Consider the following 26,823-nt stretch of genomic DNA (forward strand, 5'->3'; position numbering starts at 1 on the left):
GCTGCTTTAAATCTAAGTAGGTTTTCTAGGATAAGTTATTTCAGGTCCTTTTTGAAGCCATGTGGAGGCAATGATGCTGACTATAATATAGTGATTATTTATTGAATATCTTCTATAAAGCACCAGATGTGTTACACATGTGGTCTACTTAATCCTCATTTTAGACATTTCTGTTGGTTATTCAGGACTTTGGCCCCTTATTTTCTAGATTTCAGGTAAATTTCAAACAGATGATAAGTGAGGTACTTAGACATATTACATATATATTATATGTATTTATATTCACATATATGGACACTCAGGAACTCTACTCACACAAGCCTTTTTGCCTTGGAACAAATATTGGCAAGGGTAAATATGGGACTGAAAAAACCCAGAACAAAATGATACGCCAAGGACACTTTCGATAGAGTCACCATGTTCTGCTTGGGAAATGATTTAACTACTTTGTTAAGTGCTGAAAGATATGAAAGCATCTCATTAATTCATATGATTATATATTATTATGTATCCTTAGTACCTAGAGCTACAAAAGGTAGAAAGTTTATCTTTAAATGAATGCTTCTCAATTATCCTAACACCAATGTGTTTTGCTGTAATTGTTCCTTTGGAGCCATTAGGTGGTTAATCTGTAGAATATGAATACACATTTTAAAGCCCAAAGCTGCTTGACAACTTTTTGAAAAGTTTGAATTGTAAATGTATCCTTAGTAAATTATGTTTTGCTGAAATATCTTCACCCAAGCAATATTGCGAGACTCAGTGTATTATTATTTGGATGTTTTAGGGGAAATGCACATAAGGGAAGGGAGACCCTTAAAGGGCATCTAGTTGGACAGTCTTTGGATGCTTCAATTTAGCGTCATGATATTCCCTGCCAGTAAGTGTCCACCCTGCTTTGAAGTGATAATTCATTATTACATTGTTTAATCCACTCTCACTATTCTTGGAACTTTGGGAATATCTTTTAGCTTCTTATGCTAATGTTCTGCTCTGTCCAGTTTGCCTTGTTCCAGGGTTCTGTACCTCATTAATGATTATAATCATCAGTGTTGTTAAATATTGTAGTATTTCTAAAAAGTTAACTCTTCTGCCAGCCTTGACAATGTGTTTTATTAGAATCCTGAATTTCAGCACGATACTCTCTGAGAAAAGCCAGAGGAGATGCTAAAGGTTTCAATTTGGAGATATAAACACTTGATAAATAGAGTACATGGAAGTGGGGTAACTAGTGACAACTACGTGGACCTGGTCATGCCTGCTGGGGTGATTTAACAGTTGGAAATGCTATAAAGAGCTGCAGTCTTGGGAAAACAAACTCATGTGACACAGCACTGTTTTGTATAAAGCTTCATGTTTAGAGATGTGTATTCATTTTTTTGGCAGGAAAATGTGTTTATGGTGGCTGCCATGGCCTCTGTCCATGCTTTAATTGATTTTCCTTGGGAAGTTTTTGCCTTCTCCCTCAAGTAGTTTTACTTTACCCCATTTGCTGTCCTAGATAGCATATACACAATTCATGAGGGGAGAATTCCCAAACTGTAAACATAGAAGTAGATCCTGGAGGAAGTGCTGTGACTGCTAGTGACTGTGTGATCTTACGTTCAGTATGACTTTCCATCTTTTTTGTTTTTTTCAAATGGGACAGCACATGTTTGCTTAATAGTTTAAATAATACAGAAGAGTCGAAGGTAGTAAGTGGTCTCTTCCACTCCAGCTTCTCACTTTTATTCTCTAGATATAACTACTATTAATCACTTGGCAGGTTCTAGTCCAAGTCTTTTATTATGTACATACAGAAGTATATATACTATCAATAAAAGCTGATTTGCTACATGTTATATTTTTACTTTTGACTTCATCTGTTTCAATATTTTTATTGGATTTCAAATATGCTAGAATATACACATATACTGGTTATTTTACTGAAGAACCTTTAGGTTGTCTCCAGATTTTCAATATTATAAATAATGCTGCAGTGGAAACAACTGCACATAATACCCTTACACACTTGTGAAAGTCTTTCTTAGGAATGCATGACTACAAATGGAATTGCTGAGGCAATAATTTTGCTCCTTAAAACTTTTGATAAGTTCTGCTGAATTACTCTCTAAAGAGTTTTTATCAATTTATAAACCATCAAAAGTGTGTCAGAGCTGGGCAAGTTTATTAAGTTGAGCTCTAATTTTCTTGTGTATAGCATGGGGCAAATTATCATTTTCTCAAGGTTAATGTGAAGATTAGATAAAGTAATGCTTGTGAAGCATCCAGCATGGTACTGGATCAAAAGTGGGTCCTTGATAAATCCTTATTTCCAGTGTTTTACTTCTCCAACGTCTCCACTTTACACAAAGCAACAATGCAGCCATTATTATTTTGAGCCGGTTCCTGCCCCCTCCCCCCCAGATTACATACAGTGTTCTCAGCAGTTCATTATATACACCTACATCAATACTGAGTTTCTTAAGTTAGTTCTGGACACTATTGTCCTTATATTGGTCATTATCCTTCTGTGATACATGGTACCCATCATAATCAGAATTTCAATATTTTACAAGTATAGCACTTTGTAGACATCTTAGTCCTATTGTTGTGACTCTTAGTTTCCATAGTTTTGGAGTCTTGAGACATGGATTTGTATTTTGAATGATCCAATATCACCTTGGTCTGACAAAGGATTTGTATTTTGAATGATCCAATATCAACTTGATCTGACAAAAAGTTATAAGGGAGGCTCTGAGAGATTTAGAAAAGTGAAGTGCCGACGTTTTTCATCACTGTGCCTGTACCAGCCAGTTCTTAGGTGGAGGACTCTGGGGGCACTCTGACAGTTCCTTTCCACAGTCCCCACATGTCCATTGAGACCACTCTTACTTTCTATGGTTATATATACCACCCCTATACTTTATTTTTTGTGGGGACTTAATGTACAATTGGTTCAATTGGTTACCATGTAAAAGCTGGGATGAGTCTTACCTGAGAAGGGAAATGTGATGCAAGACTATTCAGTAGGAGGAATGTCTTTCACTTTCTTTACTTGATGGCCATTCAATGGAACCCAAATTTACAGGTTACCTTAGAGAACCAGCCAGGTCTGGACACTGTATCCAAGAGTGAGTGGCCTTTCTATTCTTCAGAACATTGTCCCCCAACTACCCCATGAGGTACCCTCCAATCACCCATCGCAGAACCCATTTAAACCTTGAACGACTCTGACTTCCAAGTGCGTTTAGATATCTGTACAGTGCTAACTCTGTGCAGACACTGCTCTGAGGGCTTAACAAATATTAGCTCATTTAATCCTTAATGGTTGCCCCTTATTTTTCGGTTCTGCACCTTAAAGGAATATAAAACACTTAAACACTTGCTTTGTGTACAGTCTTTGAATACTCTGATGACAATCACTAGGTTCCCCAGGGGCTGCTTTTTTTCAAATTAAAGAATCCAGTTTATTCAGTTATTTCATATACTGCATGATTGTGTGTTATTTCATATCCTGACCATTCTCCTCTGAATGTCCTTTGATTTGATAATGACTCTTTCAGAGGCAAGCTGTCTGGTTCTGGTCCACAGATGTGTTTTGCTTGGCACAATGTCTTTTTTATTTGTTTTTGTTTTTAAACAAAAAATAAAAAGCAAAAGGAATGTGAATGCCTTTCCACAGGCATGCGTTCTGTAGCTCCAAGCCCCCATCAGTAGCTATTGTCTGAATCCCAGCTTCACTGCACTTGGCCTCTAAAGGCCTGTAGAGGATTGAGACCCCTGCTGAAATGTCTTATCTAGAACTGAACCTAGACGCAGTATGGCTGCAGCTCAGTTGAGGAGATCTTTTGTTCTGTGTTGCTATCAACATTGCGAATTCATCAATAGATAATAGTACACATCCTTGGCATGTTTTTTTAAGTCATACATCAGCCATTCCTCCAGATAGCCTCTGAAGTTGGACTTAATAATTTTTATTAATAATTTTCACCTTCATAATAAAGAATTCATTTGCACCAAAGCATTATGGAAGAGTGTACACTTTATCGACATCTTAAAATTAGAGGCACAAGAGAGTTTATAAAGCCTGGCATTTTCGCCCAGGTCTCTTTTCTTAGCCTTTTATTTCTTGGGTTTTTTATCCCTTTACCCCCTCTTTGGTGCCAACGCTTAGCTTTACTGATTCCTTTCCAGAATCCTCTCTGTGGGGGCTTCTCAGTCTTTCCCCCTAATTATGCAGAGCAGTTTAGCCCTGGTCTAGCTATGCTAGTGGTCATGGCTGTCATCTGCTCAGTCAACAGCAGAGCCTCATTTATCAGGAACCACTCCATATAGAAGGCATCAAGTGATCACCAAAATCCAAACATATTTTTTTCCTAACACAGTAATCCTCCTTGTTCTAGAGCTAGGCAACTTAACCACCCTAGCTCTTCTTTCTCATGGAGAAACCCAGATTCAAAAAGGTTACTTTAGTTAAGATAATGATCAGAGAGGTAGGCATAGAAGGCATCACTGGTATTTCCCAGGTGTCTCCCTATAAAATTGTGTTATGTATGATACTAGAAACTGTATTTATACTAATTCCAAGTATGCTAAGTCTTAGTGATATTATTTGAGATTTGACCTTGACTATACCGAAGCAGAGGGCTTTCCAGGTAGTGCTAGTGGTGAAGAACCCGCTTGCCAGTGCAGGAGACATAATGAGATGCAGATTCGATACCTGGGTCAGAAAGATGCCCTGGGGAAGGGAAAGGCAACCCATTCAGTATTCTTGCCTGGAGAATTCCATGGACAGAGGAGCCTGGTGGCCTACAGTCCATGGAGTCACAAAGAGTCGGATATGACTGAGTGACTCACACAAACACACACACACATACCAAATCAGACAACTGAATTTCCTGCCCCCTTACCTACACACTATCACTGCTACATCACAGCTTTGTGGCTAAAAGGCTGCTGTATTTCTTTTCCTACTGAGTTGCGCCATAAAGTGCCTTTTGGATCTCCTGCCACAGAGCCTTTTGCAAAAGGTAAAAAATTACAAAGTGGGCATTTCCAGGTATGCTAACACTGGAATCTAATGCAGCAATATTACAGAATGATGGCATGTTAGAGTAGGAGGAACTAAATCATATAGTCTGATCCACCTCTACTTTTAACTATGAGGAGATTTAGGCTCAAAGGGATCAATTTTGTGCTTGTGTCAAAGAGCCACTGAGTTTTGGAACCGAAACTGGAAGCTGGCTGTTCCAACTCTAGTGTAGTTGCACACTCCATAGAGCTTTCACATGAAACAAATAAACAAGAAAGCCTAGTTCTCAGCATTGCTTTGTGTTTATTGATAGCAAAGGAGATCATGTGCCACTTACAGTAATCTCTTAAGATTTTATAATAATCCTTGCATTATCCTGTTAAACCGTGGCTGTAGCTCTGTGCTTAATAGATTGAAATCTATTATTCATAATGCCATCTTGTTCCTCTTCAAATAACATTATCTTTATGACTAAAATTTTATGAATTCATACTGTTTCATAGCACAGTGAGGGGAGAAAGCATGAGAATAGAGTTTTCATTTGTGAATTCAATTTAAGAAACATTTTTCAAGTGCCTACTGTGTGCCTAGTATTTATTATCCTTGACAGTTTTGGGAATTCAGAGGAAATATGTGGCAGCACTTTTAGCCTCAGAGAATATTCTATTGTGGGCCTCTGTGTGTCCAGGAACATCTGGGAAACAAGGCAGTGTTGTCTCTAAGGAGTGGGATGGTGTAATGGGCGACAGTACGGACTTTGAAGTCAGGCAGTGTTAGGTTTGCACCCTGGCGGGCTTCCCTGGTGGCTCAGAGGTTAAAGCGTCTGCCTGCAATGCAGGAGGCCTGGGTTCGATCCCTGGGTCGGGAAGATCCCCTGGAGAAGGAAATGGCAACCCACTCCAGTATTCTTGCCCGGAGAATCCCATGGACGGAGGAGCCTGGTGGGCTACAGTCCATGGGGTCGCAAAGAGTCGGACACACTGACCGACTTCACTTTCACTTTCCTCTATTTGCCAGCTGTGGTATCTTGGGCAACTTTAGTCAAGTTGCAGTGTCCTTATCTGAGGATTCAAACTAGCACTTCATGGAGTAATTTCAAAGATTCTGTTAAAAGACAAGACAGCAATCACTTAGCATATGTCTGACTTGTAGTGCTCAAAAATGTTACCTAATGTTTAAAACCCTTATGATTTTATATCAGTTAAGTCTAATGTGCTTTGAAGAAGAGAAAAGCCAATTCTCTCAGTACACTTAGGGGAAGAAAACTTTGGTTTTGGATCTGAAATATCTACATTTTATTGATTGACTGACCACTGAGTTCTGTTGTATGGCTCAGAGTAGCTTGTTTGCCCACCACAGTGATCTCAAGCTTCAGAGAAGAATCCTAAAGGTAAAATTGGGATAGCAATCGCTTCACTGGGGGATTATCTTCAGTTTAATTTTGAATTATTTGGTCTCGTGAGAAATGTCCTCCAGATAGAAGTCTCTGTCCCTTTGCCTGTCAGCATTTCCTGTTCATCTTGGGTTCTCGGACAAAGGTATCCTGATTGCTTGTCAATTACTTGGGTTTCCACCCTGGCTTATCGCTAATACTCTCAGTTGTTGCTAAGAAATCTGCCCCTCAGAGTGAAGCATTTGAAAGAAACAGTACATCGGTTTTAGAAAGACCTGAAGTATTCTGTCTGGTGATGTGAAATAATCAAAAGAGCTAATTACTTGCCAAATCTTTTTTTCCTTTCTTTTCTTCCTCCCCCCCTTTTCTTTCTTTTTTTACTCCCCCTTTCTTTCAAGTTTTTTTTTTTTGTGTGTGTATATATAGATAGTCTCTCTCTCTCTCTCTCTCTCTCTCTCTCTATATATATATATATATATATATATATATATTCTTTTTTTAAACAAAGAAAATAAATTGAGTACAGGGAAGGAAAATGACCTTAACAATGCATCTGTATAATCTAAAAGAAAAAAAAATTATGCCTAATTTGAAATGAAATAGTTCTTAAGCAACTTTGCAGTCAGGCTATTAATAATCATTTTGCAAAGCGGGTGACATATAGCATAGCATATTGGAATATTAGGGATCCGTGAATTGCTGTCAGTTTGAATTTATATATATTAATATTTTCTCATCACTAAAATTCTGTGCTCTAGTTTTCAGAGTAAGAAAGTCTCCTATAAAATAACACTGTTGTTACATATGTTTGTGTGAGAAAATTTCTGTGTGTGCAAAACCAATTAGAGATCTAAACACATAACTGAATAATTGATATTAGTAAAGATCAAAGACTTGTTGCCTACAGCCACCCATTAAGATATTTTTCTAGTCATCTAGATGTTTGTATTCTTTCTCCAAGTCAGTTTGCCTGTCTAGACAGAGATTCTTTCAGAAAATTTGATCGAACGGAAGAAAATTCTGACAGTAAAATAATTGAGAATGTGAAAGACTGAGAGTTTATTATAGTTGAAACCTGCAACTTATGAATTAACATCACTCCATTTTTGAAAATATTTCTCATGCACATAAGAATCAAGAAACAACCCTGAATCCAACTGAGAGAAGGCAAATCCCTTCCCTGAGAAAGAGGCATTCCCATGGGTTATCATCTCCCTCAACTGTAAGTCTGCTGTCATACACAGTTAATTCCAGAGGCAGGAAACATGACATTCTCTAGTTTTCCATCTTCTAGCCAATTTCTGAGACACTGAAACCAGTCCCTTTCTCTTTAACTGTAGCTTCTTTCAGAATAGCAACCACCACCGACTCCTTGACTAATTCAAGCGGATGAATGTAAAAATAACACAGTTCTCTGGGAGAGTCAGCTTACCTGTAGTGCCTGTCTCCCTGTCATATCACTCTATGTTTTCTTCTTTCTCTCAGTCCTTTTCACCCTGCCCACAGGGCTCCTCAGAAGACCCAAGAGTGTACTGACCACTTGAATAGGCTAGAAGAAAAATAGGAAAGGAGCAAGGTGCCCGGGAACCTTTGTACCAAAATACAGTACTCATTGGTCAGTGCCCTCTCTGGCTATGTGCGAGGAGGTAACAGAGCAATCAACCATGTCAGGTAAAGAGCAACTAACCTTGGGTCTGGTGCAACTAACTGACGGTGGTGAAAAGACCACGGGAGCACAGAGCTGAGAGGGGAGACTATTGACCCAGGGCTCCTTTACTTTACAGATAAGAAACCTGCAGTTGAGACATACATTTATTTATAATTTAAAAAGAACTGGAATTGTGATCCATGAGATACTCGATGTAGTTTGTTTTAAACTATTTCAGAACACTTTTGTGGAGTATTATGGCAAAAATTAAAATACAGACAGTCAAAAATAGAAAGGATCTGACAGATAGCTCATTCATCTTGCTTTCCAGATAAAACCCGGGCTCAGGGGATGAAAGCCTCTGTCCATGAACTGCAGCTATGCAGTGCAGGAGACACATTGATCTTGTCACCACACACTGCTCTTTCTTAATTACCTGGAGTGTGTTTATTTTGTTTGTTTGTTTTTTATAATTTTCCAGGCTCTGTCTTGCTGCTTCTCTATGCTTGCAAGTTTTCCTCTTTCCCTTTGACTGTATTTCATATGATGTACTGAATGTGGCAACTGAATTATTACAGTTATCTGTGTATTTTATAAGCAATTTAAAATTGGCTTGGGTTAAAATGGGAAACTTCACACTGTCGTAAGAAACTCTTAAGAGCTGCAGCCGTTCAATCTGGTTCACATAATAATAGTAATAAAGAAGAAATTGAACTTTTTTTTCCCTTGCAATGAGCTAAAAACAATTTACAGATTTCTTATTAATCCTCCCTGAGGAGCTACTGCCATTTTGCTTACTGGAACCTCAACCACAGAGGTCATGAGGCTGAGTATGTACAGGAATGGTGGGCACCGGGCTGGGAATCAGAAGATTTTATTTCAAGGGGCCTTGGTGGCACTTCCTTGTTATTTGTTTTGGTTGAATCACAGAATCTCTCTGCATCTCAGTTTACTCATCATTGACATGGGAGGAGTTGAATGAAATGATCTCAAGATGCCTTGATGGATGAAATCAAAGTAATTTCAGAGATCTGAGTCTGCAACTTACATGTTCTCCCTCTTGCTTAATGTTATTGCTTAGTTGTTAAGCTGGGTCCAACTCTTTTGTGACCCCATGGACCGTAGGCTGCCAGGCTCTTCTGTCCATGGGATTTCCCAGGTAAGATTACTGGAGTAGGTTGCCATTTCCTTCTCCAGGGGATTTTCCTGTTGGCAGTTGGAGTCTTCACTGCTGAGCCATCATTTGCTGAGGCTCTATAATTTAATGTTTTCTAGATCTTTCCTGTTTATATATTTTCTTTTTCTTCTCTTTTTCTGAAGAGGAACCAGAAAGACAGTAATGCCTTTTCTATGTCAGGGATTGGCTCACAAATAAGGGTGGAGAGAATGAAGCAGGAAATGGATAATTACCTTATTTATTCCTGGTGGAATCCTGGTAGTTGTTCAGGACATTTTAATTTCTTTTATGACTCAATGTTACTCCTTCCCCCTAATATGAAGCATTTCACCTCCTTTCTTAGATTGAAATCATGCATCATGAGTTCTTTCAGTATTCTTTCTTCTGCTCTTAATTCATCCTTTCTTTATTCCCTACCCCAATATTAGAGGAAGAAGAGTGACTTTGTCATCCAAAGTGACCATCTATTGTGGCCTTAATCCAGTGCCCAATTCTTATAAGTCGGTGGTTCTCTCACCTGAATATATATTAAAATTACCCAGGAGAACTAATTAATAATAGATGAGCCTGCCCTACCCAAAAACAATTTAATCAGAATCTCTGCAGATCAGAACTAGACATTAGCATTATTTTAAGGGTCCTAGGTGAGCCTGGTATTCAGAAAGGGTTGATAACCAAGGCTCTGGGGTCTTGGAATATTAATTAATCTTTGTTTATTCTTCAACTTTAATCCATTTTACTGACTCCTTCTCATCAATCCACAAATGTGCTCAGCCTTCTGTTATCTTAATAAAACACCTTCCCTTGTCCCTCAAGCTTACTATTTCCCTGCATTGTCCTCCCTCCTAGTTTTCCCTCTCTACAGTTCCCCTCCAGACCAGCCCTGATGTGGCTTTCTCTGGGGTTACCACATGTCTTCATCCTCCCCAGGCTCTCTGCAGGATGACATTCCCCATCATCACAGCCTCTGTGAAATTCTCTCTCCTGTCGGATTCTGGGAATCCACATACTCTTGGTTTCTTTCCCCAGGCCCCCAAAGATTCCTATTGTTAGGTAGTTAGAATAGGAAAAAGGAGTCCAAAATGGCGGTGGCTAAAAGGCAAAGAGGGGAAAAGCCCATGAAAATAGAACAAAGGAAGGTCCAAGGACTAGAGTAAGCACCTCAGGTAAAACAAGCAGCCCTCCTGGCTAGCCCAATTTACACAGGGCAGGCATGGGGGAGAAGAAAACACATATGAAAAGAGGAACCAAAATTGAGCCACGGGCTTCTCTTCTCTTTGTGTGTTTTGGATCAGCCCACCCTCACTGCTCGAGGGTGTACTATCCTTTTATTTTTCCTAATAAAACTGAGCTATAACACTGGTCAGTCTGTTGCTTCAAATTTTTGCTGCAGCAAGACAGAACTGAGGAAATTACACACGCCTGTGACATATATGCTGCTGTGACTCATATTTAACCTGGTTCAAACAACCTCAGCTCAGCCCCCGCGAGGCGGAGGCCAAACACAGCAGAAGCCCAACTTGGTGAAAGCTCCCGTGGTGGAAGCTGAATGTGAAGAAAACCCAGCACTGTGGAAGTGACAAGAAACCTAGCATGCTGGAAACCAGGACAGCAAAAACAAACTTGGCAGAAAGCTCACGCGGCTCATTCTCAGATTCCAGAAGACCTCCAGTTGGGGTAGGAAGTCCTCACCCCTATGGCTGAAAGGATGTATGGCTAACAAAATCTTAATTCCTTTACAGTCTCTCATTTCTTGTTTCCTCTAACCCCCCGTGAAAAGGCGAGTGGCAGTGGGTGCAATTGAGGGACTTTGGCAGGAGCTACTTAGTAGCTGTTGCCCAAGCAGGTGGGGGTTTTTCTGTCCTTAATCTTCTTTGTGCCAAGGATCAGGCCAATGAAAACTGTGAGCACAGGTCAGGTATTTAGCAGATTTTCTGGCAGGTTATGAAGGGGATTCATCGCATGTTTTTCTCACTGCTTTTTCCTTCAGTCCTTCAGCTCCTCTCTCCTGGGGCTTGAGCCTGGCCAAAACACACGGTGCCTGGTTTCAGGACCTAATGGAGCTCAGGTTCTTGATGTCTCATTGGAAAAAATTCAGTGAGAGTACAGCAATAGGTAAGAGGTGGATTTGTTCGGATTCAGAGAGACACGCACTCCAAGAGTGTGGGCCATCACAGAGGGGAGTGACCATGGAATGTGATGTGATTATTTGGGGGCTGGGTGATTTCATATGCTAATGAGTGGGAGGATCATTCCAACAACTGGGGAACCACCCATTCCTCAGTTGTTTGACAGTGCCTTGGAACTGTCCTGGTGCCTCTGGGTGTGTCATTTATCTTGCAGATTGAAGAACAAGGGTTAGTTGAATTTGACATGTCATCTTGGACCCCATTTGATATTAACAGGTTTATGTTATGCCCTTGGGCTATGTCATTCTTTCAAAAGTTGTGCCCTGCCCCCTTCCCTCCTGTTTCATACTCTTCTCCTGAGCCCTGCCCAGGCCCACAATGTTGCCTCTACAATCTTCTGGAGGGACAATCAGAAAATAGCTGGCCCTTGGGAGAGAAATACTGTAAAATAGCCAATCCCTGCAAATATTTAGGCCTCATCTTCCATATTTCCTACAAGTGCAACAACAGCATCTCTCAGTGAACCCGCTAGGGCAGGTGACAGGCACACAATGCCTACTAGAAGTTCATCTGTTGGTGGCATCCCTTCAAGGGCAATTGGGCTTCCAGGGATAATGTTTACCACTTTGGGAGTTAGCCCTGCAGGCCGTTTGGGCCCAAACCATCACCAGCCATCTCCTAAAGTTGCAAACATACCCCCAGATCAAATCTCCACTCTGCTTTTATGGAACATCTGGTTTGTTGCCTCTTAACAATTTGTATTTAAGCCACTTACTAACTGCTACAACCAGGACCCTGCCCCCTTGTAGGCAACATTGCTCCACCCCACTTATTATTAAAATACTCTTAATGTCCCTAACAGGACCAGACAACCCACTCCTTTGTCATTATTTCTGTTACTACATAAAGTGGATCTTTAGGTAAAATGGGTCACTTTACTTTAGGTAAAGTGGATCTTTAGGTAAAAATGAAACGTTTACCATTAGAAACAACCTAAACTGCTCTTATGGAGGACTAGGGGAGGAAATCAGTGACTTATATTCCCTCAGAACAATAAGAGGATAAGGCTTACGGCTGTTTCACCAGGTTCCCAGTCTCAGGGCACAGGCTTAGATTGCTTTACATCATGATATCTATTCTCATCCTGGTGGACAAACCAGCAATTAGTTAAAATTACAACTCCTTAATCCTACCCAGCATTGGTCACACTGGAGATCTTGGCGATGCCCAACTCCAGTCTGGGGGTCCCAAGAGGTCAACCTGCCTTGACCTGCCTAGGGATTCGATCTCCAGGAGGTTGTCATGACTCAATCTGCCTGGGGATCTGTATGCTGATCCGAGGATGCCTGGTTCTCAGGTTGCAACAGTACTGGGTAGGATAAGCTTCAGAAAAACTCACCCCTAAGGAAGTCCACCCATAAAAATAAAAGGAAGCCTATTAATTGTGGAACTGTGCCCAGTCTCAGTAATAACTCAGGAGTCCAATGAGAACCCCATTGCTTTTCTGGAAAGGCTAAAAGAGCCCCTCCAAAAGTTTACCAATCTGGATTTAGACTCCAATCACTGAGGGACAGGTGATTTTAAAGGACAAATTCCCGTCCCAATATGCATCAGACATCAGGATAAAGTTACAACAGCTCCAGCAGCAAGACCATAAAAATAAATAAATAAATAAAGTTACAGCAAGACCCTGCTGCCTCTTTAGATGAGATGGTCCAGACAGCCACCAATATCTTTTATAACAGAGAACAGGAGAGGAAGGCCAACACCCAGGACAGGGAGAGAAGGAAAGAGACAAGTCATGCCTATATGCTGGCTGCCCTCCAAGGAAGCCCTATGGCAAACCTCGAGTCTTTAAAGGACAAGGCAGGAGGCAAATGCCTAATCTGTAGGCAGGTGAGACATTGGGCCAAAGAGTGTTCAAACCGTGACAAGTCTTCTAAAATGGCTTGCTACAAATACTATCAATTGGCACACTGGGTGGCACTCTGCCTTTGGGACCCAAGAACCTCAAGGTCAAGTGCCAAGCCTTCCTTCACCATGGTTCAACAGGACTGACTGAAGTCACCTGCTCCAGCCAGCCCACCTGTGACAGATAACCATCATGGGTCTGGAGCCAAGGGTGCAACTGGGTGTGGCAGGTAGGTCCGAGAATTTCTTGGTTGACACAGGGGCTACCTACTCTGTCCTAACCTCCTACTCCAGAGCCTTCTACTCCCAAACTTGTACCATTTTGGGTGCTACAGGAAAAATAATTACAGAAGATTCACCTGAGCACTTCTTCATTGCTAAGATGGACAGATATTTTCCCATCAGTTTTGGGTGGTCCCTGAGTGTCCAACTCCCTTATTGGGATGAGATCTTTCCCTGCCTTTGAAATCTTGCAGCTATTGCAGACCTGATAGAAGATGCTTTAAAACTCTCTCTTGGGGGCAAACTATTTTTACCAGCCACCAAGTGAAACAACCTGAATGGGAGAGGCCATTTATGGATATCTGATCAAAGGATCCTCAGATATCAAGTAGTGCTGATGGATAATCCTGGCCTGACTACATCACCTTGTGAGGTTCTTAACCCAGCTACCCTCCTGCCTACATCCAGGGCTCCCTCCCCTTTCACTCTTGCCTAGAAACTTTGGACCACTGGACAAAACCCCAAGGATTGTCAGAAGATCCTCTGACCAATCCTGAGGGAATCTGGTACACTGATGAAAGCAGCTTTGTCTTGGATGGAAAAAGAAGAGCTGGATATGCAGTAGTCTCCAATTCTGAGACCACAGAGGCTAAACCTTTGCCACCAGGTACTTCAGCCCAATTGGCTGAGCTCGTAGTCCTGACTTGAGCTCTAGACCTGGGAAAAGGAAAAAGAATAGCCATTTACACTGGCTCCAAGTATGCCTTTCTGGTGCTACTTGTACATGCTGCTATTTGGAAAGAGGCCATTGACCACCCGAGGGCCCCCAATCAAATATGGTGATCAAATCCTTAGGCTCTTGGAGGCAGTTCATCTGCCAACTGAGGTTTCAGTCTCCCATTGTAAAGGACACCAAAAAGGGGGCAGAGAAGTGGCACGAGGGAACCAAGCAGCCACTTGGCAGCTAAGAGAGCAGCACTACAGAACAATGACCTAATAGGGGTTGCCACCTTAGTCCCACAGACTAATTTGCCAGAAACTCCTTCATTTACTGAAGGTGAGACTCTTAAAGCTAAGAGTGAGGGCTTTCAAGAAGGTAATAAGGGTTGGTTTCAAAAGGAGGGACTCCTTTTTCTGCCCAGGAACCTCCAATGGAAGTTGGTTAGCTCCTTACAGGCCACCACTCATTTAGGGGAGAAGGCCCTCACAGTCCTCAAGAAAAACACTCAGGTCCTACTGGATCTCAAAGAATGAGCTGGAGAGTTCTCAGGGTAGCTACAGTCTGTCTTTGGGGGATCCTTCTCCTGGCTATGGGCCATTTGGAGTTGGCTAATGCCCCTACTAATCCCTGTTATCACCACATTGATGCTGCTTATAATTGCTCCATGTATTATCAATTGTCTAACCCATTTTGTTTCTGCCCAGGTCGACAAGGCTGTATAAAGCTACAACTGACCACAGAAAATATCACTCACCTTTAGATGGACACCACAATAAGGACTCAGGCTTGAGACTAGCAAGAGGGGGAGGGCCAATGCCCCTTGCCATCCCAGTTCAGCAGGAAGTAGCCAATTCCATTGGGCCTCCCATCCCTTGAGGGGGGAATGTTAGGTAGGTAGAATAGGAAAAAGAAGTCCAAAATGGCGGTGGCTAAGAGACGAAGAAGAGAAAAGCCCATGAAAATAGAACAAAGGAAGGTCCAAGGACTGGGGTGAGGACCTCAGGCAAAACAAGCAGCCCTCCTGGCTAGCCCAGTTTACATAGAGCAGGTTCAGGGGGAGGAGAAAAAACATAAAAAGAGGAGCCAAAATTGAGCTGTGGGCTTCTCTTCTCTTAGTGTGTTTTGGGTCAGTCTGCGCCCACACCTTGAGGGTGTACTATCCTTTGTTTTTCCTAATAAAACTGAGCTATAACATTGGTCTGTCCGTCACTTCAAATTTTTGCTGCGATGAGACAGAGCCAAGGAAATTACACATTCCCCCAACATTTTAATATTGGATCTGTGAGTCCAAAAGGACTAGCCATTTCTCACAGATTTATTCTAGTTGTTCTTAAATTCCTGATTTGTTCTCTCTAGCTAAGTGATTGCTTAAGTTTAAGTGATCACATCCATGAAAAATGGCTCTGAAATTTACATCCTGCTCCTGAGGAGCAAGTTACCCTCACAGGGAGACAGTCTCATCTGGACATCCTTTCTCTGTCTCAACTCAAAATGTTCTATAGGGCCATCTTCTACCAGTTCCACTCCTTCTCTGTGATCCCCCAAGGAACTCTGCCCAACTCTGCCATTTCCTGGGTTTTAAAATTCTGGTTATCTGTCAGTTTTCTCTATTTATTCCCTATATCCCTTGAACCCCCCAGTTGTGTCTATTTTCAACTTTTTAATTTTTAGGACATCTATTTTTTACTTTTCACTGCTAATTTTTATTCAAACCCTTGTTTTAGGCCAAAGGTAAAATCTTCAATCTTCTATGGTATAGCATATCATAGTCATTCCAAACAGTCAGAATTCACATTCTCCTTCTTAGTGGTCCCAAAGCACTTCATGGGTCTTGTACGAGATTTGGCAATTCTACTTTTTGATGTATTATCACGTATACAATTTTCATTACTTAATTGCAAACCCCTTGATCTCAGAGACCATATTCTTTCTTTCTTTTTTTTTTCTTCTGGATAGAGTTAGTATTAAGAAAAAGAGACAATGTGTCTGAGTAAACAAAAATACACACACATAAAGCTGGCATAGCCAGTATACTATAGAAAACAGTATGAAGGTTCCTCAAAAAACTAAAACTAGAATTACCATACAATTCAGAAATCCCACTCCCGGGCATATATCCAGACAAAACTATAATTCAAAAAAATACACGCACTCTTATATTCATTTCAGCACTATTCACAATAGTCAAGATATGGAAACAATCTAAACATCAGTAGATGAATGGATAAACACAATGTGGCTACTCAGCTATAAAAAAGAATGAAATAATGTCATTTGCAGTAACATGGACGGTACTAGAGGTTATCATACTAAGTGAAGTAAGTCAGAAAGAGAAAAATATCATATGATATTACTTATATATGGAATCTAAAATATGACACCAATGAAAGTGTATAAGAAACAGAAACAGACTCACAGATATAGAGACCAGACTTCTAGTTGACAAGAGGGGGAGAGAGGTTGGGAGAGGGATTGAGAAGGAGTTGGGGAGTAGCAGATGCAAACTATTAAATGTAGAATGGGTAAACAACAAGGTCCTACTGTATAGTAGAGGGAGCTATATTCAATATCCTGTGATAAAGCATAATGGAAAAGAATATAAAAAAGAAAGGTAATATATATATCCACCTGCAATGCAGGAGACCCCTGTTCGATTCCTGGATCAGAAAGATCCCCTGGAGAAAGGATATAGGCTACCCACTCCAGTATTCTTGGGCTTCCCTCGTGGCTCAGATGGTAAGAATCTGCCTGCAATGCAGGAGAACTGGGTTCAATCCCTGGGTTGAGAAGATCCCCCGGAGGAGGGCATGGCAACCCACTCCAGTATTCTTGCCTGGAGAATCCCCATGGACAGAGTAACCAGACTGGCTACAGTCCATCGGGTCACAAAGAGTTGGACATATCTAAGCAACTATGTACAGCACATATATATGTGTGTGTGTGACTGTGTGTGGTGTATCTGAATCACTTTGCTGTGTAGCAGCTATTAACACAACATTGTAAGTTAACTATACTTCATAACACACATACATGAACACCCCACAACTATAATACATTGGAGATGGTTATGCCCATTAAGTGTAATGGTGAAACAGGTCTTCATGAAAATAAGTGATACATTTACAATCCTGACAAGTTGGATTGATCACCCATCATACCAGCACATATTTTATATGCGTTATTTTGTGCAAACTTCCCCAGACCCTACAACGTCAGTATTATGAGAATCCATTTTATAGATTCAGAAACTGGTACTGAAAACATGAAGTGACTTCCCCAAGGTGACACAGCTAGTAACGGAAGAGCAGAGGCCAAATCCAGATGAAAAAGCTCATGCTCGTGGGACTCTGCTGGTGGTCCATTGGCCAGGATTCTGAGCTGCAAATGCAGGGGCACTTGTTGATGTCAGGGGGGAACTAAGGTCCCACATGCTATACAGTGTGGCCAAGAGGTTTAAAAAAAGATAAAAAATCTTAAGTTCATAACCCTGTTAGATTCCATTAGATTAAATCATATCATTTGATCTTACACATGGGTAGTTGATAGACAGGGAAGCAGACCCTTTGGTAGGGAAAGTTTTGTGGATGGTGAAGAGCTGTTTTATTGCTGAAAAACAGTAAAAATGTTCTGTGCATTCTTCCTCTGGACTCTCATTATTCTTGCAGCTTTCCAATTGACTCTAAAGTCAACCTGAGCAGGAGGTAGTGTGGGGGCTTTCAGTTGGAGTGAGTGAGGACACTCTTCTAATCTGCCAGCTCCTGGAGTCTGTAGGTCCACCCTTTATATCATCTCTCTTTTCATCCTAAAGCATTGTCTTTGAGAAATCCAGGTTAAGGTAACATGGACTTTGGACTTGGTCATATATTCTTACCAGCTAACAATTGAGGAAGAATTTGTTTGACAACCTTGTGAAGTCCTCCCTTGACCTTCCTATGACCTCCCATGATAAAGTCATGTTTAGGGACCTATGTCCTTACACAACACCCATATGCTTTTGGTAACACAGATAGTACTTTTTCTTAGTGGTAATCAATACTATTTTGCTTACAACTTGAGGTCAGAAAAGCATGTTCTAATCTTTTTATCCATTTTAGTATCTTACTAGGCTACTGATTCTGAATTTAAATTATACTAATTTAATAGAAGTAGTGTGAATTCGAGTTTTTTAAAAGAGAAGCAAAAGCATAAGTGCATTGTCATGAAAGGGGTCCAATAATTGTGAAAAAAGGATGCAATTAAATTGATTTACCATTGGGTGACTTTTTCTATATCAGAGAAAAAGTCTTTTTTTTTTTTAATGTCTTTTCTATTATGATTTTAGGTGATTAGATTTTTCTAATTATGATTTTATGTGATTCTGATGAGAGAACAAACATTTTTTTCTTTAAATATAAATTGCTTATGTACTCTCTAAGTCTCACTGTGATTTTAAGTTACTTTCTCCAATGACAAAAGAGGAATAGGCATAGTGCTTTGCAGTTTCAAGATTTAAATCTAATAAGTATTTGTTTTGAATCTTTATTTGAAATTCATTCAAATTTACTTATAACTGTAACATCTGAAAGTTATTATTTTAAATACAGTTTTTTTTTTTAATTTCTTGGAAATGTTGATTAAGAGTAAGGACTTTGGAATCAGGGTTGGATCATCTGAGATTGAATCAAAGTCTTGATTCACATTAACTCTGTATCTGTGGGTGAGTTGCTGGATTTTTCTGTGCCTCAGTTTTTCTGAAAAATAGAGATGATAAGAAAACCTATTCATAGGTTTATCATCAGAATCAGATGATATGGTGCAGCATGGTGCCTGACACATAAATCAGTAATCAATATGTTCAGCTCAGTTCAGTCGCTCAGTTGTGTCCAACTCTTTGTGACCCCATGGACTGCAGCACACCAGACTTTCCTGTCCATCACTTACTCCCAGAGTCTACTCAAACTCATGTCCATTGAGTTGGTGATGCCATCCAACCATCTCATCCTCGATCGTCCCCTTCTCCTCCTGCCTTCTATCATTCCCAGCATCAGGGTCTTTTCAAATGAGTCAGTTCTTCCCATCAGGGGGCCAAATTATTGGAGTTTCAGCCAATTATTTCAGCCAATAATGCCAATTATTCAGTTGGCATCAGTCCTTCCAATGAATATTCAGGATTGATTTCCTTTAGAATGGACTGGTTGGATCTCCTTGCAGTCCAAGGGACTCAAGAGTCTTCTCCAACACCACAGTTCAAAAGCATCAATTCTTCGGTGCTAAGCTTTCTTTATAGTCCAACTCTCGCATCCATACATGACCACTGGAAAAACCATTGCCTTGTCTAGACGGACCTTTGTTGGCAAAGTAATGTCTCTGCTTTTTAGTATGCTGTCTAGGTTGGTCATAACTTTTCTTCCAAGGAGCAAGCATCTTTTAATTTCATGGCTGTAGTCACCACCTGCAGTGATTTTGGGGCCCCCCAAAATAGAGTCTGTCACTGTTTCCATTGTTTCCCCATCTATTTGACATGAAGTGATGGGACCAGATGCCATGATCTTAGTTTTCTGAATGTTGAATTTTAAGCCAACTTTTTCACTCTCTTTCAGTTTCATCAGGAGGCTCTTTAGTTCTTCTTTGCTTTCTGTCATAAGGGTGGTGTCATCTGCATATCTGAGGTTATTGATATTTCTCCTGGCAATCTTGACTCCAGCTTGTGCTTCATCCAGTCCAACATTTCTCATGATGTACTCTGCATATAAGTCAAAGAAGCAGGGTGATGTACAATATACAGCCTTGATCTACTCTTTTCCTGATTTGGAACCACTCTGTTATTCTATGTCCAGTTCTAAATGTTGCTTCTTGACCTGCATACAGATTTCTCAGGAGGCAGGTCAGGTGGTCTGGTATTCCTGTCTCTTGAAGAATCTTCCACAGTTTGTTGTGTTCCACATAGTCAAAGGCTTTGGCATAGTCAATAAAGCAGAAGTAGATGCTTTTTTGGAACTCTCTTGCTTTTTCAATGATCCAAGAGATGTTGGCTATTCGATCTCTGGTTCCTCTGCCTTTTCTAAATCCAGCTTGAACATCTAGAAGTTCACGTATCACATACTATTGAAGCCGGGCTTGCAGAATTTTTAGCATTACTTTGCTAGTGTGTGAGATGAGTGCAATTGTGTGGTAGTTTGAGCAATCTTTAGCATTGCCTTTCTTTGGGATTGGAATGAAAACTGACTTTTTCCAGTCCTGTGGCCACTGCTGAGTTTTACAAATTTGCTGGCATATTGAGCACAGCACTTTCACAGCATCATCTTTTAAGATTTGAAATAGCTCAACTGGAATCCCATCACCTGCACTAGCTTTGTTTGTAGTGATGCTTCCTAAGGCCCACTTGACTTGGCGTTCCAGGATGTCTGGTTCTAGCTGAGTGATCACACCATCGTGATTATCTGGGTCATGAAGATCTTTTTTGTATAGTTCTTCTGAGTATTCTTGCCACCTCTTCTTAATATTTTCAGCTTCTGTTAGGTCCATACCATTTCTGTCCTCTATTGTGCCCATCTTTGCATGAAATATTCCCTTGGTACCTCTAATTTTCTTGAAGAGATCTCTAGTCTTTCCCATTCTATTGCTTTCCTCTATTTCTTTGCATTGATCACTCAGGAAGTCTTTCTTATCTCTCCTTGCTATTTTTTGGAACTCTGCATTCAAACGGGTATATCTTTCCTTTTCTCCTTTGCCTTTCACTACTCTTCTATTCTCAGCTATCTATAAGTCCTTCTCAGACAACCATTTTGCCTTTCTGCATTTCTTTTTCCTGGGGATGGTCTTGATCCCTGCCTCCTGTATAGTGTCACAAACCTCTGTCCATAGTTCTTCAGGCACTCTCTCTATAATATCTAATCCCTTGAATCTATTTGTCACTTCCACTGTATAATCATAAGGGATTTGATTTTGGTCATACCTGAATGGTCTAGTCGTTTTCCCTACTTTCTTCAATTTAAGTCTGAATTTGGCAATATGGAGTTCATGTTCTGAGCCACAGTCAGCTCCCGGTCTTATTTTTGTTGACTGCATTGAGCTTCTCCATCTTTGGCTGCAAAGAATACAATCAATCTGATTTTGGTATTGACCATCTGGTGATGTCCATGTGTAGAGTCTTCTTTTGTATTGTTGGAAAAGGGTGTTTGCAATAACCAGTGCGTTCTCTCAGCAAAACTCTTCTAGCCTTTGCCCTGCTTCATTCTGTACTCTGGGGCCAAATTGGCCTGTTACTCCAGGTATTTCATGAATTCCTACTTTTGCATTCCAGTCCCCTATTAAAAAAAAGGACATCTTTTTTGGGTGTTAGTTCTAGAAGGTCTTGTATGTCTTCATAGAACCATTCAGCTTCAACTTCTTCAGCATTATTGATTGGGGCATAAACTTGGATTACTGTGAAATTGAATGGTTTGCCTTGGAAACGAACAGAGATCATTCTGTCATTTTTGAGATTGCGTTGAAGTACTGCATTTTCGACTCTTTTGCTTACTATGATGGCTACTCCCTTTATTCTAAGGGATTCTTGCCCACAGTAGTAGATACAATGGTCATCTGGGTTAAATTCACCCATTCTAGTCCATTTTAGTTCATCAATTCCTAAAACGTCAATGTTCACTCTTGCTGCCTCCTGTTTGATCACTTCAAATTTGCCTTAATTCATGGACCTAACATTCCAGGTTCCTATGCAATATTGCTCTTTACAGCATCAGACTTTACTTCCATCACCAGTCACATCCACAACTGGGTATTGTTTTTGCTTTGGCTCTATCTCTTCATTCTTTCTGGAGTTATTTCTCAATTTCATTATTTCTGGGCATATTTCTCAATATGCCCAGTAGCAATATTGGGCATCTACTGACCTGGGGAGTTCATCTTTCAGTGTCCTATCTTTTGGCCTTTTCATACTGTTTATGGGGTTCTCAAGGCAAGAATACTGAAGTGGTTTGCCATTCCCTTCTCCAGTGGACCACATTTTGTCAGAACTCTCTACTGTGACCCATCCATCCTGGGTGGCCCTACATGGCATGGCTCATAGTTTCATTGAGTTAGACAAGTTTCATTGAGTTAGACTAATCAGATTGGTTAGCTTTCTGTGATTGTGGTTTACATTCTGTCTGGTCAATAAATGTTAGCTATTAATTTTAATTTTTTTTTTGCTAATATAGTTTGGTCCTGGGATGTTCTTTTGCAATGATTTCTTTCAATTATCTACTCTCTGTTTTCTGCCTACCATCTCTTGAGTTTATTTTCAGGAAAGCCAATATGAACAATCCCTGGTGTAAGAATCTCTGAAGTTAACCAGCCAATGAATGCCCAGTGCTAGGTGACCTTCTTGTCCTCAGCCCCATACTCTGCCCCTTTCTGTCTCTGGGGCACACTCCCCCTCATTTCTTTCACTCAAGTGACTTGTCGTGTATCTGCTTTTTAATTTTGTTCTCAACAGGCATCCTTAAAAATTTATGATGGACAATATCTAGTATGTCTTTCAAAAATGTTTCATCTAATCTTGTAAACCCATCCAGACCAAGGCTAGCCCTGAATCAAATTTTTTGGTTTTTATTTTTTTTAGCATGATGCCAGATGGTACTTAGGTAGGATAATAAAGAAAATCTGTTTTCTTCCTCACATTTCATATATCTATCATAAATCATAACTGACTTTTGTTGAACAACAATTTAGAAGTTCATGTTTCAGGTGAAGGTTCAGTTTGAATTTCATTTTAATGTTTTATTAAAATTGATTCGCTTTTGTGAATATGAATTAATTTGATATCGTTTTAGAGGAAATTTGTTGACAAGCAGCGATAAAAATCCAGCTAAGAGAACACTTCGGCATAAGGTAGTTTTTTTTTTTTTCTTGTTAATCTTTATTGAAGAGATACCAGTAAGAAATCCTTAGCTCTTAATATGCCTTTGAAATACAGATAACATCAAACTGTACTATCTAGCAAAGAAGGAAGAAATCTAAACAGTACCAAGGGTGCTGTTAGAATTGACTGTGGTATTTATTCACAAATCCAGCAGACTTCTGAGGCTTAAAATGTATAGCTTATTAGATCATTACTTTTGAATACAAATTATAATAATTTCAGGATAATAGAGTGTTTAGATTTCTATGATTTAAGGAAAAGCAAGGATAATTATTATAGTTGCTTAAGTAAAACAGTTATAAAAACAACAATAGAAGTGGAAGGACCTGTGATCCAAATTCTACTTAGACTGAGGAAAGGTAATTTTATAGGGAAGCAGCTCATGCACTACACTAAGATCAAGGTCAATTTTGGGAAAATGGGATGGGAAGGAAATAAAGCTTATGATGCCACTGATATGTATTAGGTTATGAAAAGTATTAGGTAAAGAGAATTGGGGCATAATTTATATTTTATCTGAAATGGGTTGTCAACCTGAATTAGCTTGGAGGTTGGTTGGCAGAAGAATAGAATTATTTTTTTGGTTTTGTTATTCCAAAGATAAGATTAAGGAAAAAATAGAAAAACAATTTGATGATATGTTAAAAAAAATGTGAAATCTGTTATGAATCATTTCACTCCTTTACTTAACTTTCCTTTTTTTTTTTTTCTACTTCTCAGTGTAGAAGCTGGTGGTGCAAGTGCTGCTAAATCTTTCCTCGACAGTTACCATTTAGAATCATATCTGTAAACCTTGCTCAGCATCTGGCTGAGGGCCAGCAGCATGCATTAGGGGTTTACTTAGTGGGTAAGGAGGGAGCAGAGATAGATGTTAATCCACAGGAAAGCAGATTGCCTGGGTCAGCTGCTAGCAAGACCTTTGTGCACGAGTCCTGTGCTTCCCTCTGTTTTCCTTGAACCCTGGGCATGGTCTTCTTGCTACCTCACAGTCCGTCCTGCACACGGGAGCTTGTGCACGTCGGCACCAGGGTAGCAAATGTGTCAAATGGCCAGTGGATGTTAAATAAAATGCCTGAAAATTTGGGAGACAGACTGATTCATCTTGAACCTCAGCTTTGCTATTTATAAGTTGTATTGCCTTGGGCAAGCCCTCCGCTCTCTGAGCCTCACTTTTCTCAAGCATAAAATGGAATACTATGAGCACTCATTTCCCGGGGCTGTTCTGATGTATGCTTGAGAATGTGTGTCAAATGCTTAGCACAATGCCTTGACTTGCTATGGGCTCACAAGCTACAGTCGATGTTGTGTAAAGGGCCTGCTATCTACAAAGTGCTCCATAAATGGTGTGTATCATTGTGGACATTTTTAAGGTCTTGTTAGCAGTGACCATATCAAAAATGAGCTGATATTTCTCCATGGTTATTGTCTCCCAATCTCTTCTGGAAATGCCTCTGATTGGTGAAACAGGCTCCAGAGGCAGAGGTGATAGGTCCATATTTAGGCAGGCAATGTGGCCCGGGTGTTAGAGGAACTGGCTAGAATGCTGGGTCTGCCATTATTTGCTATGGGACTTGGGGCAGGACTTTCGGTCTTTGGACTTCAGTTTCCCTGTCTTAAAACGAGAGTGATAATGCCCACTGCCAGAGTTATAGGACTTCTAGGAGATGAATTCAGTGTGAATTCAACATGTACCCTGCAAATTAAGATAAGATGCTAGTTCATCAACTACCAAGAGGCCCTCATGGCCAGCCTGTCAAAAGAAAGAGCCTATGTCCTCATTGGCTCTTTGTCAGCTGCTCTCACTCTTGCTTTCCTTTGGGGGGAAAATTTCCTTTAAAGAATGGTCTGCTTCCTTACCATCTGCTCAGTCTTCTAATGCCATTGAAACTGATTTTAATGCTTTACCTTTGTTTTGGAAAATGATCTCCTACTTCACAATCTCAAATCACAGAATCCAAAGCCCTTCTTCCTCTTTGAACTCTGTAATATTTGACATGATGACTTACTCCCACGTTAATAAAAGCAAGAGGGGCCATTTCTTGAGAGGCCACTGAGTGTGGTACTGTGCTAGCTCCCTTGCATCGTGATGCTATGTAACTTACACAAAACCTTTAGGTGTATTATGGCCCTGTTTTATGGAAGGGGAAACTGAGGCATATAGATGTGAATTAACTTGCTCAGTGTAACTTAACTGTCACATAATGGCTGTAGAGAGATTGAAACCCTGTTAACACTGCAGTTTCTTCTTGGGGTTTTGTCCTTTTCCTGGCTTCTATTTGGGGCTTCCCTCATAGCTCAGTTGATACAGAATCCCCCTGCAGTTGCAGGACCCTGGTTTGATTCCTGGGTTGGGAAGATCCCTTGGAGAAGGGAAAGGCCACCCACTCCAGTACTCTGGCCTGGAGAATTCCATGCACTATAGTCCATGGGGTCACAGAGAGTCAGACACGACTGAGCAGCTTTCATTTTCTTTCACTTACACTAGCTTCTATTTGTAGTATTTCTCTAATAAAATACTCAAAGTACTCTGAACATTTCTTAAGGCATTTGTCTCATTCTTAACTCCTGCAACTTGAAATAATTTCTGATAAATTTGTAATCTCCTGGAGGACCTCCTTTAGCATAATGCCTTGTTGAAACAAATTATTTTTCTACGAAGGGAACATTAGACAGAAAATCCACTTTGGGCTGCTGAGTCTAAAGAGTCACCACTAAGTAAGAACATAAAAACAACATCAACTCCTTCCTTCCTTGCTCATTTACCTTTATAACCAATATAACTGTGATTTTCTCAAACTAAGAGTTTCCTTTGGGTTAACTGGTCCAGAGACTTTTTCATTGTATTGAAGTGGTAGAGAAAGATAGGTTAAGAGATAAAATGTGCATATTTTCCTTAGAGGTTGTATCTGAAAACATCATTGCTGTTCTGATTAATGGTAAAGAATCCCAGTCAGGGTGGAGTATAATGTGATTTAGATAAACTCTAGGTTAGGTAATGCTCAGGAGAGAAATTTGAGCAAGTTTGTGTGATGCCCAGATGGACCGTAAACAAGAGACAATGAGTGTTGTTACTTTTCCTGCTGACCTTTATTTAACAGAACTCTGTCATTAGAAAAGAGCTTGCTTTAGCTTATTGTTAACATTGCTGTTTGTTTACCTGCTTTGAAAAAGGAACAGGCAAGGGCAACCACTGAGGTAGATTAATAGTGTGCCTGCTTCATGTTGTACAATGTTCTTTTCTCTCTATCTCTTCAGGCCAATAACAAAGATATACAGATAGATGATGGCTCAGTGGTAAAGAACCTGCCTGTCAAGCAGGAGATGCGGGTTCGATCCCTGGGTCGGTAAGATCCCCTGGAGAAGGAAATGGCAACCCACTCCAATATTCTTGCCTGGGGAAATCCCATGGACAGAAAAGCCTGGCAGGCTACAGTTCATAGGGTCTCAAAAGAGTCAGACATGACTGAGCAACTAAACAACAATAGTTAGATACTTTCAGTGGACAAGGGGCTATATATGCATATTAAGTGGGCAAGGGGCTGATGTATGAAGTGGATGCAAAGCAAAATATGGGACACAACAATATTTTAAAGAAAAGTATACTAAAATATAGACTTCTCTGGTAGCTCAGCTGGTAAAGAATCCACCTGCAACGCAGGAGACCCTGGTTTGATTCCTGGGTCAGGAAGATCCCCTGGAGAAGGGATATAGGCTACCCACTCCAGTA

At 40.4% G+C, this 26,823-nt stretch overlaps 1 protein-coding gene across 4 annotated transcripts in view; it reads right to left on the reverse strand.

Moving 5' to 3' along the window:
- Positions 1-26,823, reverse strand: part of KCNMB2 (potassium calcium-activated channel subfamily M regulatory beta subunit 2) — a 287,468-nt gene that overhangs the window by 245,798 nt on the left and 14,847 nt on the right. The window contains exon 1 of one of the 4 annotated variants that reach the window (XM_043473688.1): positions 7,840-7,945. The exons of 2 other annotated variants lie outside the window; for them this stretch is intronic. The gene's annotated coding sequence lies outside the window, so the exon portion shown is untranslated. Of the gene's footprint in view, positions 1-7,839; positions 7,946-26,823 lie in introns of those variants that run through there. One more of the 4 variants, XM_043473687.1, reaches the window with a different exon arrangement.

The sequence above is a fragment of the Cervus canadensis genome, chromosome 7 (genome assembly GCF_019320065.1).
Source record: "Cervus canadensis isolate Bull #8, Minnesota chromosome 7, ASM1932006v1, whole genome shotgun sequence".
Taxonomy (NCBI): domain Eukaryota; kingdom Metazoa; phylum Chordata; class Mammalia; order Artiodactyla; family Cervidae; genus Cervus; species Cervus canadensis.